Genomic DNA, 20,479 nt, shown 5'->3' on the forward strand with positions numbered 1-20,479 from the left:
TGTTTTTGTTTCTCTTCACAAGACATTCATTTAAATAAAAAATAACATTAGTTTGAATAAAATGTATACATTGTTTAGTAGTAATATGGTAACTCAGTGTGAAGGACCAAAGGGTTTTACTGATGCCAGAATGGTAGAAATATAGGCTTTAGAATTCCCCCACTTCTGTACTAAATGCTTTGTGTAGTAGAGAATTCTATTTTCTCTGACGTCCTAGTGGATGCTGGGAACTCCGTAAGGACCATGGGGAATAGCGGCTCCGCAGGAGACTGGGCACAAAAGTAAAAGCTTTAGGACTACCTGGTGTGCACTGGCTCCTCCCCCTATGACCCTCCTCCAAGCCTCAGTTAGATTTTTGTGCCCGAACGAGAAGGGTGCACACTAGGTGGCTCTCCTGAGCTGCTTAGTGAAAAAGTTTAAGTTAGGTTTTTTATTTTCAGTGAGTCCTGCTGGCAACAGGCTCACTGCATCGAGGGACTAAGGGGAGAAGAAGCGAACTCACCTGCGTGCAGAGTGGATTGGGCTTCTTAGGCTACTGGACATTAGCTCCAGAGGAACCGATCACAGGCCCAGCCATGGATGGGTCCCAGAGCCGCGCCGCCGGCCCCCTTACAGAGCCAGAAGACAGAAGGTCCGGAAAATCGGCGGCAGAAGACGTCCTGTCTTCAACAAGGTAGCGCACAGCACTGCAGCTGTGCGCCATTGCTCTCAGCACACTTCACACTCCGGTCACTGAGGGTGCAGGGCGCTGGGGGGGGGCGCCCTGAGACGCAATAAAAACACCTTGGATGGCAAAAAATGCATCACATATAGCTCCTGGGCTATATGGATGAATTTAACCCCTGCCAGAATACACAGAAAAACGGGAGATAGGCTCCGCCCCCTTCTCGGCGGCCTTATCTCCTCAGCACACTGGCGCCATTTTCCCTCACAGCTCCGTTGGAGGGAAGCTCCCTGGCTCTCCCCTGCAGTCACTACACTACAGAAAGGGTTAAAAAAGAGAGGGGGGCACTAATTACGCGCAGTATTAAAAATACAGCAGCTATAAGGGGAAAAACACTTATATAAGGTTATCCCTGTATATATATAGCGCTCTGGTGTGTGCTGGCAAACTCTCCCTCTGTCTCCCCAAAGGGCTAGTGGGGTCCTGTCCTCTATCAGAGCATTCCCTGTGTGTGTGCTGTGTGTCGGTACGTTTGTGTCGACATGTATGAGGAGAAAAATGATGTGGAGACGGAGCAGATTGCCTGTAATAGTGATGTCACCCCCTAGGGGGTCGACACCTGAGTGGATGAACTGTTGGAAGGAATTACGTGACAGTGTCAGCTCTGTATAAAAGACAGTGGTTGACATGAGACAGCCGGCTACTCAGCTTGTGCCTGTCCAGACGTCTCATAGGCCGTCAGGGGCTCTAAAGCGCCCGTTACCTCAGATGGCAGATATAGACGCCGACACGGATACTGACTCCAGTGTCGACGGTGAAGAGACAAATGTGACTTCCAGTAGGGCCACACGTTGCATGATTGAGGCAATGAAAAATGTTTTACACATTTCTGATAATACGAGTACCACCAAAAAGGGGTATTATGTTCGGTGAGAAAAAACTACCTGTAGTTTTCCTGAATCTGAGAAATTAAATGAGGTGTGTGATGATGCGTGGGTTTCCCCCGATAACAACTGATAATTTCTAAAATGTTATTGGCATTATATCCTTTCCCGCCAGAGGTTAGGGTGCGTTGGGAAACACCCCCTAGGGTGGATAAAGCGCTCACACGCTTGTAAGAACAAGGGCTCTACCCTCTCCTGAGATGGCCGCCCTTAAGGATCCTGCTGATAGAAAGCAGGAGGGTATCCTAAAATGTATTTACACACATACTGGTGTTATACTGCGACCAGCAATCGCCTCAGCCTGGATGTGCAGTGCTGGGTTGGCGTGGTCGGATTCCCTGACTGAAAATATTGATACCCTAGATAGGGACAGTATATTATTGCCTATAGAGCATTTAAAAGATGCATTTCTATATATGCGTGATGCACAGCGGAATATTTGCCGACTGGCATCAAGTCTAAGTGCGTTGTCCATTTCTGCCAGTAGAGGGTTATGGACACGACAGTGGTCAGGTGATGTGGATTCCAAACGGCATTTGGAAGTATTACCTTATTAAGGGGAGGAGTTATTTGGGGTCGGTCTTTCAGACCTGGTGGCCACGGCAACAGCTGGGAAATCCACGTTTGTACCCCAGGTCGCCTCTCAACATAAGAAGACGCCGTATTATCAGGCGCAGTCCTTTCGTGGGCAAGCGGGAAAAAGGTTCCTCTTTTCTGCCCCGTGACAGAGGGAGAGGAAAATAGGCTGCAGAAATCAGCCAGTTCCCAGGAACAGAAGCCCTCTCCCGCCTCTGCCAAGCCCTCAGTATGACGCTGGGGCTTTACAAGCAGAATCAGGCACGGTGGGGGCCCGTCTCAATGAATTTCAGCGCGCAGTGGGCTCACTCGCAAGTAGACCCCTGGATCCTTCAGGTGATATCTCAGGGGTACAAATTGGAATTCGAGACGTCTCCCCCTCGCCGTTTTCCTAAAGTCGGCTTTACCGACGTCTCCCTCTGACAGGGAGGCAGTTTTGGAAGCCATTCACAAGCTGTATTCCCAGCAGGTGATAATCAAGGTACCCCTCCTGCAACAGGGAACGGGGTATTATTCCACACTGTTGTGGTACCGAAGCCGGACGGCTCGGTGAGACCGATTCTAAATCTAAAATCTTTGAACACTTACATACGGAGGTTCAAATTCAAGTTGGAGTCACTCAGAGCAGTGATTGCGAACCTGGAAGAAGGGGACTACATGATGTCTCGGGACATCAAGGATGCTTACCTTCATGTCCCAATTTACCCTTCTCACCAAGGGTACCTCAGGTTTGTGGTACAGAACTGTCACTATCAGTTTCAGACGCTGCCGTTTGGATGGTCCACGGCACCCCGGGTCTTTACCAAGGTAACGGCCGAAATGATGATACTCCTTCGAAGGAAGGGAGTTTTAGTTATCCCTTACTTGGACGATCTCCTGATAAGGGTAAGATCCAGAGAACAGTTGGAGGTCGGTGTAGCACTATCTCAGGTAGTGTTGCGGCAGCACGGTTGGATTCTCAATATTCCAAAATCGCAGCTGGTTCCGACGACTCGTCTTCTGTTCCTAGGGATGATCCTGGACACAGTCCAGAAAAAGGTGTTTCTCCCGGAGGAGAAAGCCAGGGAGTTATCCGAGCTAGTCAGGAACCTCCTAAAACCGAGCCAAGTCTCAGTGCATCAATGCACAAGGGTTCTGGGAAAAATGGTGGCTTCCTACGAAGCAATCCCATTCGGCAGATTCCACGCAAGAACTTTCCAGTGGGACCTGCTGGACAAATGGTCCGGGTCGCATCTTCAGATGCATCAGCGGATAACCCTGTCACCAAGGACAAGGGTGTCCCTCCTGTGGTGGTTGCAGAGTGCTCATCTTCTAGAGGGCCGCAGATTCGGCATTCAGGACTGGGTCCTGGTGACCACGGATGCCAGCCTGCGAGGCTGGGGAGCAGTCACACAGGGAAGGAATTTCCAGGGCTTATGGTCAAGCCTGGAGACATCACTTCACATAAATATCCTGAAGCTAAGGGCCATTTACAATGCTCTAAGCTTAGCAAGACCTCTGCTTCAAGGTCAGCCGGTGTTGATCCAGTCGGACAACATCACGGCAGTCACCCACGTAAACAGACAGGGTGGCACAAGAAGCAGGAGGGCAATGGCAGAAGCTGCAAGGATTCTTCGCTGGGCGGAAAATCATGTGATAGCACTGTCAGCAGTGTTCATTCCGGGAATGAACAACTGGGAAGCAGACTTCCTCAGCAGATCAGGCAATAGCTGTAGACGCTCTGGTAACACCGTGGGTGTACCGGTCAGTGTATGTGTTCCATCCTCTGCCTCTCATACACAAGGTACTGAGAATTATAAGATGGAGAGGAGTAAGCACTATATTTGTGACTCCGGATTGGCCAAGAAGGACTTGGTAACCGGAACTTCAAGAGATGCTCACGGAGGATCCGTGGCCTCTACCTCTAAGAAGGGACCTGCTCCAGCAAGGACCCTGTCTGTTCCAAGACTTACCGCGGCTGCGTTTGACGGCATGGCGGTTGAACGCCGGATCCTGAAGGAAAAAGGCATTCCGGATGAAGTCATCCCTATCCTGATCAAAGCCAGGAATGATGTAACCGCAAAACATTATCACCGCATTTGGCGAAAATATGTTGCGTGGTGCGAGGCCAGTAAGGCCGACGGAGGAATTTCAACTGGGTCGATTCCTACATTTCCTGCAAACAAGAGTGTCTATGGGCCTGAAATTGGGGTCCATTAAGGTTCAAATTTCGACCCTGTCAATTTTCTTCCAAAAAGAACTAGCTTCAGTCCCTGAAGTTCAGACGTTTGTAAAAGGGGTACTGTATATACAGCCTCCTTTTGTGCCTCCAGTGGCACCTTGGGATCTCAATGTAGTTTTTGGGTTCCAAAAGTCACATTGGTTTGGACCACTTAAATCTGTGGAGTTAAAATATCTCACATGGAAGGTGGTCATGCTGTTGTCCCTGGCCTGGGCCAGGCGCGTGTCAGAATTGGCGGCTTTATCCTGTAAAAGCCCTTATCTGATTTTCCATTCGGACAGGGCGGAATTGAGGACTCGTCCTCAGTTTCTCCCTAAGGTGGTTTCAGCGTTTCACCCTAAGGTGGTTTCAGCGTTTCACCTGAACCAACCTATGGTGGTGCCTGCGGCTACTAGGGACTTGGAGGACTCCAAGTTGCTAGACGTTGTCAGGGCCCTGAAAATATATGTTCCAAGACGGCTGGAGTCAGAAAATCTGACTCGCTGTTTATCCTGTATGCACCCAACAAGCTGGGTGCTCCTGCTTCTAAGCAGACTATTGCTCGTTGTATTTGTAGTACAATTCAGCTTGCACATTCTGTGGCAGGCCTGCCACAGCCAAAAATCTGTTAATGCCCACTCCACAAGGAAGGTGGGCTCATCTTGGGCGGCTGCCCGAGGGGTCTCGGCTTTACAACTTTGCCGAGCAGCTACTTGGTCAGGAGCAAATACGTTTGTAAAATTCTACAAATTTGATACCCTGGCTGAGGAGGACCTGGAGTTCTCTCATTTGGTGCTGCAGAGTCATCCGCACTCTCCCGCCCGTTTGGGAGCTTTGGTATAATCCCCATGGTCCTTACGGAGTTCCCAGCATCCACTAGGACGTCAGAGAAAATAAGAATTTACTTACCGATAATTCTATTTCTCGTAGTCCGTAGTGGATGCTGGGCGCCCATCCCAAGTGCGGATTGTCTGCAATACTTGTACATAGTTATTGTTAACTAAATCGGGTTATTATTGTTGTGAGTTATCTTTTCAGAGGCTCCTCTGTTATCATGCTGTTAACTGGGTTCAGATCACAGGTTGTACGGTGTGATTGGTGTGGCTGGTATGAGTCTTACCCGGGATTCAATATCCTTCCTTATTGTGTACGCTCGTCCGGGCACAGTATCCTAACTGAGGCTTGGAGGAGGGTCATAGGGGGAGGAGCCAGTGCACACCAGGTAGTCCTAAAGCTTTTACTTTTGTGCCCAGTCTCCTGCGGAGCCGCTATTCCCCATGGTCCTTACGGAGTTCCCAGCATCCACTACGGACTACGAGAAATAGAATTATCGGTAAGTAAATTCTTATTATCTGATGACCAGAAAATAGCTATTAAAGAGGCACATTGTTTGAAGTTTCAATTGTAAAACTTGTTTTAGCTTTAGGAATTAATTAGGCCCCATGAGAAAATAGAAACGCCAACTAGGAGTGAGTCTCTCCAGATGGAATAAGTTCGATACCGAACACACCCCAATATTCTAGTGCCACAAATGGGGGGCACAGGAGATACAACGCTGGGGTATAGGCTGGCTGGGAACTAGACAGGCACAAAAAGGGTTACTTTTAAGTACCCAGCACACCTTGCCTCCCCATCCCCTATACCCCGACCCCGGGCCTGCCAGTTTTATTTTTGGTGCCAAGGCAGGAGCATGCACCTATAGTTAGGGCTGTGTTTTACACAGCAAGGTTGCTCCTTTTTTTTTGTTTTTTGTTTAGTTAGAGCTGCAGTAGCAGTGAAGAGAGTGGGATGATGCTGCTCCAACTCCCGGTGTCCGCGGGAGGCAGCGTTAGCAATGATGCTAGGGACTTCCGCTGCGGGGACCGCAGGAGCAGCACAGTCTCTCCTGCAGCTGGAACCGGAGTGTGAGTGACGACTGCTCCCTGCGTTCAGGGAGCCGCTACGAGCGGCGTTCCTCTCCCGCTGTAGGGATCCAGTGGGAAGGCAGATGAATGGGGGCCCAGGTCACTGGTCTTGTCCCACTGAACCACCAAGGCACAGCAGCAGGGCAGGAATGCGGGTCCCTGGGGTCTATCATCTGAGGGGGAGGGTGCCTAGCCTGCATCCCCTCCCCCACCCCTGGGGCTTACTAGCAGCTTGGCTCATGGTCTGTCCCTGGGCTGATCCTCCGCTCAGCCCTTCCCATAAAATGCTGAGCAGCCATTTTAGCTCAAATGCTAGCTGGGAGTTGCTGAGAGCGTAAGGTCTGCCCATTGTCTTCTCTGTACCCCGCCCCATTAGCTGTGTTTAGGCTATTTCTGCTGCCTGATTGTTTCTCTTACGTCCTAGAGGATGCTGGGGACACCGTAAGGACCATGGGGTATAGACGGGCTCCGCAGGAGATAGGGCACCTAAAAAGAACTTTTACTATGGGTGTGCACTGGCTCCTCCCTCTATGCCCCTCCTCCAGACCTCAGTTAGATGTTGTGCCCAGAGGAGAATGGGTGCACTGCAGAGAGCTCTCCAGAGTTTTCTGTTGAAAAATAATTCTGTTAGGTTTTTTATTTTCAGGGAGTTCTGTTTGCAACAGGCTCCCTGCATCGTGGGACTGAGGAGAGAGAAGCAGAGCTGGCTTGTCAAGTTGGGCACTGCTTCTAAGGCTACTTGACACCATTAGCTCCAGAGGGTGTCGGAACACAGGTCTCACCTGGGGTTCGTCCCGGAGCCGCGCCGCTGTCCTCCTCACAGATGCCGAAGTTAGAAGGCGGGTGAGTATGAGAAGGCAGAAGACATCTTAGGTGGCAGAAGACATCAGATCTTCATGAGGAAGGGCCATTGCTCCCAGTCACACACACAGAGCAGCACTGAAGGGTGCAGGGCGCAGGGGGGGGCGCCCTGGGCAGCAATATGCCTCACTTTTGGGCAAATTCAGATAGATTAGGCTGCGGAGGCAGTAAATCTAAGATTCCCCGCCATTTTAATAGAAAAGTCACTGGGACCGAAGCCCGCCATCGGGTGGGCGGGGCTTGATCCTCAGCACTAACCAGCGCCATTTTCTCCACAGAAGCTGCATGCATGAACGCTGGCTCCCTGGTCTCTCCCCTGCTGAACTTCACAGGCTGGAAAAGAGGAGGGGGGCACATTAGCGACGCAGTGAGTGGGAATTGGTATATTATATATAAAAAAATGCGCTATCTGGTCATATTTTTTCCAGTGTTAGGCGCTGGTGTGTGCTGGCATACTCTATCCCTGTCTCCCCTAAGGGCCTGGTTGGGGTTTTGTCCCCTTGTAGGTTAATCCCTGTGTGTGTGTGGGGTGTCGGTACGTGTGTGTCGACATGTCTGAGGCGGAAGGCTTCTCCAAGGAGGAGGTGGAGCAAATGAGTGGTGTCCCCCCGTCGGTTGTGCCGACTCCGGATTGGATGGACATGTGGCATATGTTGAATGCAAGTGTGGCATCTTTACATAAAAGGCTTGATAAGGCTGACTTAGGGGGGACATCGGGGGGTCAATCCTCGGATTGGACCGACTCACAGGGCCCGTTGGGGTCTCAAAAGCGTCCCTTAACACAAGACACTACTACCGACACGGATTCTGACTCCAGTGTCGACTACGACGAAGTAAAATTGCACCCTAGGGTGACTAAAACCATTCAGTGTATGATTGTGGCAATAAGGGATGTGTTGCATATTGAGGATGAACCCTCGGTCCCCGACACAAGGGTACACATGTTTAAGGGAAAGAGATGATTAATTTTCCCGCATCCCATAAATTAAATGATTTCTTTGGAAAAGCTTGGGAGACTCCGGAAAAGAGACCGCAGATCCCCAAAAGAATTTATATGGCATACCCCTTCCCTAAGCAGGACAGGGAGATTTGGGAATCATCCCCCACTGTGGACAAGGCCCTGACGCGCTTGTCCAAGAAAGTGGCGCTACCGTCTCCTGACACAGCGGCCCTTAAGGACCCTGCAGATCGCAGGCAAGAAACTACCTTAAAGTGTATTTATTCTCATACGGGTGCTGTGCTAAGACCGACAATTGCGTCGGCATGGGTGTGTAGCGCAATTGCAGCTTGGACAGATGAGCTGACAGATCAATTTGATAATATGGATAAGGATACTATATTCCTAACTCTAGCCCATATAAAAGACGCAGTCTTATTTATGAGGGATGCTCAAAGGGACATTGGATTGCTAGCTTCTAGGGCCAATGCCATGTCTATCTCAGCGAGAAGATCCTTATGGACTCGCCAATGGACGGGTGATGCGGATTCCAAAAAACATATGGAAGTACTACCCTATAAGGGTGATGTATTGTTTGGGGATGGGCTGACGGACCTGGTTTCCACAGCTACAGCAGGTAAATCAAATTTTTTACCATATGTTCCCCAACAGCAAAAGAAAATAACACCCTATCAGATGCAGTCCTTTCGGTCGCACAAGTCCAGAAGAGGTCGGGGATCCTCTTTCCTCGCCAGAGGTAAGGGCAGAGCCAAAAGAGCACCTGCTTCGGCAGGTGCCCAGGAACAAAAGTCCTCCCCGGCTGCTCCAAAACCCACAGCATGACGCTGGGGCTCCCCTGAGGGAGTCCGCACCGGTGGGGGCACGTCTTCGACTTTTCAGTCAGGCCTGGGTCAGTTCAGACCTGAATCCCTGGGTGTTGGAAATAGTTTCCCAGGGTTACAAATTGGAATTCGAGGAGGTGCCCCCGCGCCGATTTTTCAAATCGGCCCTACCAGCTTCCACATCGGAAAGGGATATAGTGTTAGCTGCAATTCAAACGCTGTGTATACAGCAAGTGATAATCAAGGTTCCCCTGCACCAGCAGGGAAGAGGTTACTACTCAACCCTATTTGTGGTCCCGAAACCGGACGGTTCGGTCAGACCTATTTTGTATCTGAAATCCCTAAACCTGTACATGAAAAGATTCAAATTCAAAATGGAATCACTCAGAGCGATAATAGCCAACATGGAGAAGGGGGAGTTTATGGTATCTCTGGACATAAAGGATGCGTACCTTCATGTCCCCATATATGCCCCCCATCAGGAATACATGAGGTTCGCTGTACAGGATTGTCATTACCAATTTCAGACGTTGCCGTTTGGACTTACCACGGGCCGAGGATTTTCACCAAGATAATGGCGGAAATGATGGTGGTCCTGCGCAAGCATGGAGTCACAATTATCCCATACTTGGACGATCTCCTGATAAAAGCGAGATCAAGGGACAAATTGCTGAGCAGTATGGCGCTCTCTCTGAGAGTGCTCCAGCAACACGGTTGGATTCTAAATCTACCAAAGTCACAGTTGATTCCGACAACTCGACCACCGTTCCTAGGCATCATACTGGATACGGAACAAATGAAGGTCTTCCTCCCAATAGAGAGAGCCCAGGACATCCAGAACATGGTCAGAGACCTGCTAAAACCGAAAAGGGTGTCAGTTCACCAATGCACTCGAGTTCTGGGAAAAATGGTGGCCTACGAGGCCATTCCCTTCGTAAGGTTCCATGCAAGGACTTTTCAATGGGACCTTCTGGACAAGTGGTCCGGGTCCCATCTGCACTTACATCGGAAAATAACTGTCCCCAGGGGCCAGAGTGTCTTTCCTGTGGTGGTTGCAAAGTGCTCACCTGCTGGAGGGTCGCAGGTTCGGAATTCAGGATTGGATCCTGGTTACCACGGACGCGAGCCTCCGAGGATGGGGAGCGGTCACACACGGAAAAATTTTTCAGGGTCTTTGGTCAGACCAGGAGTCCTGTCTACACATCAATGTGTTGGAAATCAGGGCCATTTACAACGGCCTTCGATAAGCGGAGAGTCTTCTTCGAAACCTACCGGTTCTGATTCAATCAGACAATGTCACAGCAGTGGCTCATGTGAACCGCCAAGGCGGGACAAGAAGCAGAGTCGCGATGGCGGAAGCCACAAGGATTCTTCGCTGGGCGGAAAATCATGTAAGCGCTCTGTCGGCTATCTTCATTCCGGGAGTGGAACTCTGGGAAGCAGACTTCCTCAGCAGACACGATCTCCATCCAGGAGAGTGGGGACTTCAGCAAGAAGTCTTTGCAGACATAACACGTCTTTGGGGAACTCCTCAAATAGACATGATGGCGTCACGCCTCAACAAAAAGCTTCGGAGGCATTGTGCCAGGTCTCGGGACCCTCAGGCAGTGGCAGTAGATGCTCTGATAACACCGTGGCTGTTCAAATCGGTCTACGTGTTTCTTCCTCTTCCTCTCATCACAAAAGTGTTGAGGATCATAAGGCAAAGAAACGTACAGACAATACTCATTGTCCCAGACTGGCCTCGAAGGGCCTGGTACTCAGATCTACAAGAGATGCTCACAGGAGATCCCTGGCCTCGTCCTCTGAGGGAAGACCTGTTGCAACAGGGGCCCTGTGTATTTCAAGACTTACCGCGGTTACGTTTGACGGCATGGCGGTTGAACGCCGAATCCTAGCGAATAAGGGGATTCCGGAAGAGGTCATCCCTACTTTAATAAAGGCTAGGAAGGAGGTGACGGTTAAGCATTATCACCGTATCTGGCGTAAGTATGTGTCTTGGTGTGAGACCAAGAATGCACCTACGGAAGATTTTCATCTGGGTCGTTTTCTCCACTTCCTACAGACAGGAGTGGATATGGGCCTGAAATTAGGCTCTGTTAAGGTACGGATTTCGGCCCTCTCGATTTTCTTTCAGAAGGAATTGGCTTCTCTTCCATAAGTCCAGACGTTTGTAAAGGGAGTGCTGCATATCCAGCCCCCTTTTGTGCCTCCAGTGGCTCCATGGGACCTGAACGTGGTGTTGCAGTTCCTAAAATCACACTGGTTTGAACCGCTTAACAAGGTTGAGTTGAAATTTCTTACCTGGAAGGTGGTCATGCTGTTGGCCTTGGCATCAGCAAGGCGAGTGTCTGAATTGGCGGCTTTGTCACACAAGAGCCCCTATTTGATTTTTCATGTGGATCGAGCTGAATTGAGGACACGTCCGCAATTTTTGCCTAAAGTGGTTTCTTCATTCCATATGAATCAACCTATTGTGGTGCCTGTGGCTACAAGTGACCTGGAGGATTCCAGATCCCTGGATGTAGTCAGGGCCTTAAAAATTTATGTAGCCAGAACGGCTAAAATTAGGAAAACAGAGGCTCTGTTTCTCTATCGTCCTAGTGGATGCTGGGGTTCCTGAAAGGACCATGGGGAATAGCGGCTCCGCAGGAGACAGGGCACAAAAAGTAAAGCTTTTTCCGATCAGGTGGTGTGCACTGGCTCCTCCCCCTATGACCCTCCTCCAGACTCCAGTTAGATTTTTGTGCCCGGCCGAGAAGGGTGCAATCTAGGTGGCTCTCCTAAAGAGCTGCTTAGAAAAAGTTTAGCTAGGTTTTTTATTTTACAGTGATTCCTGCTGGCAACAGGATCACTGCAGCGAGGGACTGAGGGGAGAAGGAGTCAACTCACCTGCGTGCAGGATGGATTGGCTTCTTGGCTACTGGACATCAAGCTCCAGAGGGACGATCACGGGTACAGCCTGGATGGTCACCGGAGCCACGCCGCCGGCCCCCTTGCAGATGCTGAAGACAGAAGAGGTCCAGAATCGGCGGCTGAAGACTCCTGCAGTCTTCAAAAGGTAGCGCACAGCACTGCAGCTGTGCGCCATTTTCCTCTCAGCACACTTCACACGGCAGTCACTGAGGGTGCAGGGCGCTGGGAGGGGGGCGCCCTGGGAGGCAAAATGATTACCTATAAAGGCTAAAAATACCTCACATATAGCCCTAGAGGCTATATGGAGATATTTAACCCCTGCCTAATTTCTCTAAATAGCGGGAGACGAGCCCGCCAGAAAAGGGGCGGGGCCTATCTCCTCAGCACACGGCGCCATTTCCTCTCACAGTTCCGCTGGTCAGGACGGCTCCCAAGTCTCTCCCCTGCACTGCACTACAGAAACAGGGTAAAACAGAGAGGGGGGGGCACATTTATGGCGATAATTGATATAACAAAGCAGCTATAAGGGAGCACTTATTATAAGGCTATCCCTGATATATATATAGCGCTTTTGGTGTGTGCTGGCAAACTCTCCCTCTGTCTCCCCAAAGGGCTAGTGGGTCCTGTCTTCGTTAGGAGCATTCCCTGTGTGTCTGCTGTGTGTCGGTACGTGTGTGTCGACATGTATGAGGACGATATTGGTGTGGAGGCGGAGCAATTGCCAAATATGAGGATGTCACCCCCTAGGGAGTCGACACCGGAATGGATGCCTTTATTTATGGAACTACGGGATAGTGTCAACACGCTAAAGCAGTCGTTTGACGACATGAGGCGGCCGGACAATCAATTAGTGCCTGTCCAGGCGACTCAAACACCGTCAGGGGCTGTGAAACGCCCTTTGCCTCAGTCGGTCGACACAGACCCAGACACAGGCGATGACTCCAGTGGTGACGGTGACGAATCAACCGTATTTTCCAGTAGGGCCACACGTTATATGATTTTGGCAATGAAGGAGGCATTACATTTAGCTGATACTACAGGTACCACTAAACAGGGTATTATGTGGGGTATGAAAAAACTACCTATAGTTTTTCCTGAATCAGAAGAATTAAATGACGTGTGTAATGAAGCGTGGGTTGCCCCTGATAAAAAACTGATAATTTCAAAGAAATTATTGGCATTATACCCTTTCCCGCCAGAGGTTAGGGAGCGCTGGGAAACACCTCCTAGGGTGGACAAGGCGCTAACACGCTTATCTAAACAAGTGGCGTTACCCTCTCCTGAGACGGCCGCACTTAAAGATCCATCAGATAGGAGGATGGAAAATATCCAAAAAAGTATATACACACATGCAGGTGTTATACTACGACCAGCTGTAGCGACTGCCTGGATGGGCAGTGCTGGGGTAGTTTGGTCAGAGTCCCTGATTGAAAATATTGATACCCTGGACAGGGACAATATTTTACTGTCGTTAGAACAAATAAAGGATGCATTTCTTTATATGCGTGATGCACAGAGGGATATCTGCACACTGGCATCACGGGTAAGTGCTATGTCCATTTCGGCCAGAAGAGCTTTATGGACGCGACAGTGGTCAGGTGATGCGGATTCAAAACGGCATATGGAAGTTTTGCCGTATAAAGGGGAGGAGTTATTTGGAGTCGGTCTATCAGATTTGGTGGCCACGGCTACAGCCGGGAAATCCACCTTTCTACCTCAAGTCACTCCCCCACAGAAAAAGGCACCGACTTTTCAACCGCAGCCCTTTCGTTCCTTTAAAAATAAGAGAGCAAAGGGCTATTCATATCTGCCACGAGGCAAAGGTCGAGGGAAGAGACCGCAACACGCAGCTCCTTCCCAGGAACAGAAGCCCTCCCCGGCTTCTACAAAAGCCTCAGCATGACGCTGGGGCTCCTCAAGCGGACTCGGGGATGGTGGGCGGTCGTCTCAAAAATTACAGCGCGCAGTGGGCTCACTCGCAGGTAGATCCCTGGATCCTGCAGATAATATCTCAAGGGTACAGGTTGGAATTAGAGACGGATCCACCTCGCCGTTTCCTGAAGTCTGCTTTACCAACGTCCCCCTCCGAAAGGGAGACGGTTTTGGAAGCCATTCACAAGCTGTACTCTCAGCAGGTGATAGTCAAGGTACCTCTTCTACAACAAGGGAAGGGGTATTATTCCACTCTTTTTGTGGTACCGAAGCCGGATGGCTCGGTAAGGCCTATTCTAAATCTGAAGTCCTTGAACCTGTACATAAAGAAGTTCAAGTTCAAAATGGAGTCACTCAGAGCAGTGATAGCGAACCTGGAAGAGGGGGACTTTATGGTATCCTTGGACATCAAGGATGCGTATCTCCACGTTCCAATTTACCCCTCACACCAGGGGTACCTCAGGTTCGTTGTACAAAACTGTCACTATCAGTTTCAGACGCTGCCGTTCGGATTGTCCACGGCACCTCGGATCTTTACAAAGGTAATGGCCGAGATGATGATTCTTCTTCGAAGAAAAGGCGTATTAATTATCCCATACTTGGACGATCTCCTAATAAGGGCGAGGTCCAGAGAACAGCTAGAGATGGGATTAGCACTGTCTCAAGAAGTGCTAAAACAGCACGGGTGGATTCTGAATATTCCAAAATCCCAGTTAATGCCGACAACTCGTCTGCTGTTCCTAGGGATGATTCTGGACACGGTTCAGAAAAAGGTTTTTCTCCCGGAGGAAAAAGCCAAGGAGTTATCCGAGCTTGTCAGGAACCTCCTAAAACCAGGAAAGGTGTCTGTACATCAATGCACAAGAGTCCTGGGAAAAATGGTAGCTTCTTACGAAGCAATTCCATTCGGCAGATTCCACGCAAGAATTTTCCAAAGGGATCTGTTGGACAAATGGTCAGGGTCGCATCTTCAGATGCACCTACGGATAACCCTGTCTCCAAGGACAAGGGTGTCTCTTCTGTGGTGGTTGCAGAGTCCTCATCTATTGGAGGGCCGCAGATTCGGCATACAGGATTGGATCCTGGTGACCACGGACGCCAGCCTGAGAGGCTGGGGAGCAGTCACACAAGGAAGAAACTTCCAGGGAGTATGGACGAGCCTGGAAACGTCTCTTCACATAAACATTCTGGAACTAAGAGCAATATACAATGCTCTAAGCCAGGCAGAACCTCTGCTTCAGGGAAAACCGGTGTTGATCCAGTCGGACAACATCACGGCAGTCGCCCATGTGAACAGACAGGGCGGCACAAGAAGCAGGAGTGCAATGGCAGAAGCTGCAAGGATTCTTCGCTGGGCAGAGAATCATGTGATAGCGCTATCAGCAGTGTTCATCCCGGGAGTGGACAACTGGGAAGCAGACTTCCTCAGCAGACACGATCTTCACCCGGGAGAGTGGGGACTTCATCCAGAAGTCTTCCACATGCTGGTAACCCGTTGGGAAAGACCAATGGTGGACATGATGGCGTCTCGCCTCAACAAAAAACTGGACAGGTATTGCGCCAGGTCAAGAGATCCGCAGGCAATAGCTGTGGACGCGCTGGTAACGCCTTGGGTGTACCAGTCGGTGTATGTGTTTCCTCCTCTGCCTCTCATACCAAAAGTATTGAGAATTATACGGCAAAGAGGCGTAAGAACGATACTAGTGGTTCCGGATTGGCCAAGAAGGACTTGGTACCCGGAACTTCAAGAGATGATCACGGAAGATCCGTGGCCTCTACCTCTAAGGAGGGACTTGCTTCAGCAGGGTCCCTGTCTGTTTCAAGACTTACCGCGGCTGCGTTTGACGGCATGGCGGTTGAACGCCGGATCCTAATGGAAAAAGGCATGCCGGAAGAAGTCATTCCTACTTTGATTAAAGCAAGGAAAGAAGTAACCGTGCAACATTATCACCGAATTTGGCGAAAATATGTTGCGTGGTGCGAAGATCGGAGTGCTCCGACGGAGGAATTTCAACTGGGTCGATTCCTACATTTCCTGCAATCAGGATTGTCTATGGGTCTCAAATTGGGATCTATTAAGGTTCAAATTTCGGCCCTGTCAATTTTCTTTCAAAAAGAATTGGCTTCAGTCCCTGAAGTCCAGACCTTTGTGAAGGGAGTGCTGCATATACAGCCTCCTGTGGTGCCTCCAGTGGCACCGTGGGATCTCAATGTAGTTTTGGATTTTCTAAAATCTCATTGGTTTGAACCACTAAATAAGGTGGATTTGAAATATCTCACTTGGAAAGTGACCATGCTTCTAGCCCTGGCTTCTGCCAGGAGAGTGTCAGAATTGGCGGCTTTATCTTACAAAAGCTCATATCTGATTTTCCATTCGGACAGGGCAGAACTGCGGACTCGTCCGCATTTTCTCCCTAAGGTGGTGTCAGCATTTCATCTGAACCAGCCTATTGTAGTGCCTGCGGCTACAAGTGACTTGGAGGACTCCAAGTTACTGGACGTTGTCAGAGCATTAAAAATATATATTGCAAGAACAGCTGGAGTCAGAAAATCTGACTCGTTGTTTATATTGTATGCACCCAACAAGATGGGTGCTCCTGCGTCTAAGCAGACGATTGCTCGTTGGATCTGTAGCACAATCCAACTGGCACATTCTGTGGCAGGCCTGCCACAGCCTAAATCTGTAAAGGCCCACTCCACAAGGAAGGTGGGCTCATCTTGGGCGGCTGCCCGAGGGGTCTCGGCATTACAACTTTGCCGAGCAGCTACGTGGTCAGGGGAGAACACGTTTGTAAAATTTTACAAATTTGATACTCTGGCTAAGGAGGACCTGGAGTTCTCTCATTCGGTGCTGCAGAGTCATCCGCACTCTCCCGCCCGTTTGGGAGCTTTGGTATAATCCCCATGGTCCTTTCAGGAACCCCAGCATCCACTAGGACGATAGAGAAAATAAGATTTTACTTACCGATAAATCTATTTCTCGGAGTCCGTAGTGGATGCTGGGCGCCCATCCCAAGTGCGGATTATCTGCATAAATTGTACATAGTTATTGTTAACTTATTCGGGTTATTGTTGTAGGAAGCCATCTTTCAGAGGCTCCGCTGTTATCATACTGTTAACTGGGTTTAGATCACAAGTTGTACGGTGTGATTGGTGTGGCTGGTATGAGTCTTACCCGGGATTCAAAATCCTCCCTTATTGTGTACGCTCGTCCGGGCACAGTACCTAACTGGAGTCTGGAGGAGGGTCATAGGGGGAGGAGCCAGTGCACACCACCTGATCGGAAAAAGCTTTACTTTTTGTGCCCTGTCTCCTGCGGAGCCGCTATTCCCCATGGTCCTTTCAGGAACCCCAGCATCCACTACGGACTCCGAGAAATAGATTTATCGGTAAGTAAAATCTTATTTTTTCCTGTATGCTGCTAATAAGATTGGCGCACCTGCTTCGAAGCAGACTTTTGCTCGCTGGATCTTTAATACCATTCAGCAGGCTCATTCTACGGCTGGATTGCCGATGCCAAATTCGGTTAAAGCCCATTCCACTAGGAAGGTGGGCTCTTCTTGGGCGGCTGCCCGATGCGTCTCGGCATTACAGCTTTGTCGAGCGGCGACTTGGTCGGGGTCAAACACTTTTGCTAAATTCTACAAGTTTGATACATTGGCTGATGAGGACCTAGCGTTTGCTCAGTCGGTGCTGCAGAGTCATACGCACTCTCCCGCCCGATTGGATGCTTTGGTATAAACCCCATGGTCCTTACGGAGTCCCCAGCATCCTCTAGGACGTAAGAGAAAATAAGATTTTAAACCTACCGGTAAATCTATTTCTCCTAGTCCGTAGAGGATGCTGGGCGCCCGTCCCAGTGCGGAAACTCTGCAAGACTTGTATATAGTTGTTGCTTACATAAGGGTTATGTTACAGTTGGTATAGGTCTTGGACTGTTACTGTTGTTTTGTTCATACTGTTAACGGGTTATGTATGTTCCAGGTTACATGGTATGATTGGTGTGGGCTGGTATGAATCTTGCCCTTGTATTGCTAAATCCTGCCTTGTATTGTCCATCTCCTCTTGGCACAGTTCTCTAAGTGAGGTCTGGAGGAGGGGCATAGAGGGAGGAGCCAGTGCACACCCATAGGAAAAGTTCTTTTTAGGTGCCCTATCTCCTGCGGAGCCCGTCTATACCCCATGGTCCTTACGGAGTCCCCAGCATCCTCTACGGACTAGGAGAAATAGATTTACCGGTAGGTTTAAAATCTTATTTTTTCACAGGACAGTTGAGTATCTTGGCCCATTTCTTGTTTTCAAGTATTGTGTGGCTGAGTGACTGTTATTGTTGCTACAGTAAATGTGGTTGGCCTTGCATTCCCTATACAGAGCCTATGCTCTGGCCCGTGCTTTCTTTCTGAACACTTTCTGTGGTGTGGAGTATTAACTCATTGTTGCCCATGTGTTGCTTACACGTGGGTCATTGGTATCATTCTAACAATGTCGTCCAGAGGCAAGAAGGTTGTTTCTCCTGAACCCACCTCCTTGCTGTGTGTGCTGTAATATTCTGTCTCCACAGGATTCATTGGACTTGGGCCTCTGCAGAGCATGTGTTGCAGCTCCACCACGGGAGGATTCTGCGCCCGCAACTGTTGCACCGGAACCAGCTTGTGCAACCGCCCTTACTCAGGTGATGGCGCAGCTTGTGGATAGCTTAGCTATGCCACAGGTTGGTTCACCGGATTTAGCGCCGCCTGGTACATCTAGCGCTAAGTCAGGCTGATCCACTTCTTCTTCCACAGGTGGGAGCCCCCTTGGGTTCACACATTTGCACAGTCAGTTCAGGGTCTTTCTCAATTCTTTACTTCCATGCAACAGCTTATGGAGAGAGAAAAACATCCCAGGTGGGCTCATGCTAGCGGAACCGATACCCCTCTCTGATAGGGATTCAGAATCTGAGTCACCAAATTAGGACTAGGGAAGTGGGTCAGGGGGATCTAATCTGGACACCTCTTCAGGTCTAGTAAACTCCCTTTTGGTGGCAGAAGTGGAGGCCCTTGTTAAACAGATGACATTGGTCTTGGATATTGAGCATTAAGACCCTGCTCCCACATCCAAAACACCGTTGTTGTTTTTTTTAAAAAAAGGAAAAGGATTCAACATAATTTCCCTTTTCAGTTCAATTGGAAGACATGCTGGAGGGAGCATGGGCCAAACCTGAGATGTTTCAGCTCTCTAAGAGGTTTCAGTCGCTTTAGCCATTTCCATCTAAGGACCGTTCCAAGTGAGAGAAGCCTCCACCAGTGGACGCACACGTGGTGCCTGGTGCGTTCCCCTGTTCTCCCAATTCTGGATACTTTTTCCCTTAAGGATTCTACTGATCGCAAGTTGGACACCTTCCTTAAGACGGCCTATACGCATGCCGGCGCCCTAACCGGACCGGCTCTGGCTTTAGCCTGTGTGACAAAAGCAATAGTTTGTTGGGCAGAGCAGCTTCAACAGGGCCTGCCATCTACTGTTAGTTGAAAACAGTTGTTGGTCCTGGTTGGCAATATTCAAAAATTGAATACATACCTTGCAGAAGCAGCTCTGGATACAGCTATCCTTACATCTAAGGTTTCGGTTTCAACTGTGGCGGCCAGACGTTCATCATGGCTACGTTCATGGAGAGTGGATGACTCCTCTACGAAAGCTCTTGAAGCATTGCCATATGCGTGGAATACTTTTGTAGGGCAAGGACTTGAGTAATATTGTGACCTCGCTGGTAACTGCAAAAATGGCATTACTCCTGTCTGTGGCACTCCCTATAAACAAATCTTCCTTTCACGCCTTTCGAGTACAGGGAAGAGCTAAGGGTCAGGCCTCCTCTTGATACCAGGCCCCGGCAAAAGGCTCCAAGTCTTGTGCAAAGCAACCTTGGGCTACCAGACGCCCCCGCTTCCAAACCCGCAGACAAGCCTGCAGCGTGACGGGGTGAGCCTCCCTCTGGGGGATCCCAGGGTGGGGCCCGACTGCTGTCTTTTGCTCCGCGATGGTGGGAAATTACAATGTCCTACTGGGTCAGGGAAGTTGCGACTCGCGAATATGCGCTGACGTTTTGGCGCCATCCTCCGAAGAGATTCTTCACCATGGAGCTTCCGGGGGACCCTGGAGAGACAGAAACTCTACAACAGTCTGCTCACTTCTCGCCTCCAACATAATCATTCCAGTACCAAGGGGACAAAGAGGGCACAATTATTACACCTCACTCTTTTTCCGGTTCAGAAACCGGACGGTTCTTATTGACTAATTCTCAACCTCAAAGAGTTGAACGTTTACCTACGAGTTCCCAAATTCTGCATGGAGTCGCACAGGACAATCATCTAGGCTCTAAAACTGGGGGATTATATGGCATCTCTGGATATACAGGATGCATATTTACATGTCCCAGTTTGCCCATGCCATCAACGGTTTCTATGGTTTGCAATCAGTCAATCATTACCAATTTCAGGCCTTGCCGTTTGGTCTCTCCACAGATCTGAGGGTCTTTACGAAAATTATGGCAGTGATTGCGGCTCATTTGAGACGCATCGGGATACGTATTCTACCCTACTTAGACGACCTGCTTCTAGAACATTCCCAGGAGACGCTCTAACTTCACATTCAGTCGGCAGTGGAGATTCTACAATCTCACGGCTGGAAAACAAATTGGAAAAAAATCATCTGCGACGCCCTCGCAGAC

General features: G+C 49.7%; 1 protein-coding gene across 1 annotated transcript in view; it reads left to right on the forward strand.

Annotated features, from left to right (window-relative positions):
- The window catches only part of CASC3 (CASC3 exon junction complex subunit), a 130,397-nt gene that overhangs the window by 58,301 nt on the left and 51,617 nt on the right, over positions 1–20,479 (forward strand). The gene's annotated exons all lie outside the window — the stretch shown is intronic.

The sequence above is a fragment of the Pseudophryne corroboree genome, chromosome 3 (genome assembly GCF_028390025.1).
Source record: "Pseudophryne corroboree isolate aPseCor3 chromosome 3, aPseCor3.hap2, whole genome shotgun sequence".
NCBI lineage: Eukaryota > Metazoa > Chordata > Amphibia > Anura > Myobatrachidae > Pseudophryne > Pseudophryne corroboree.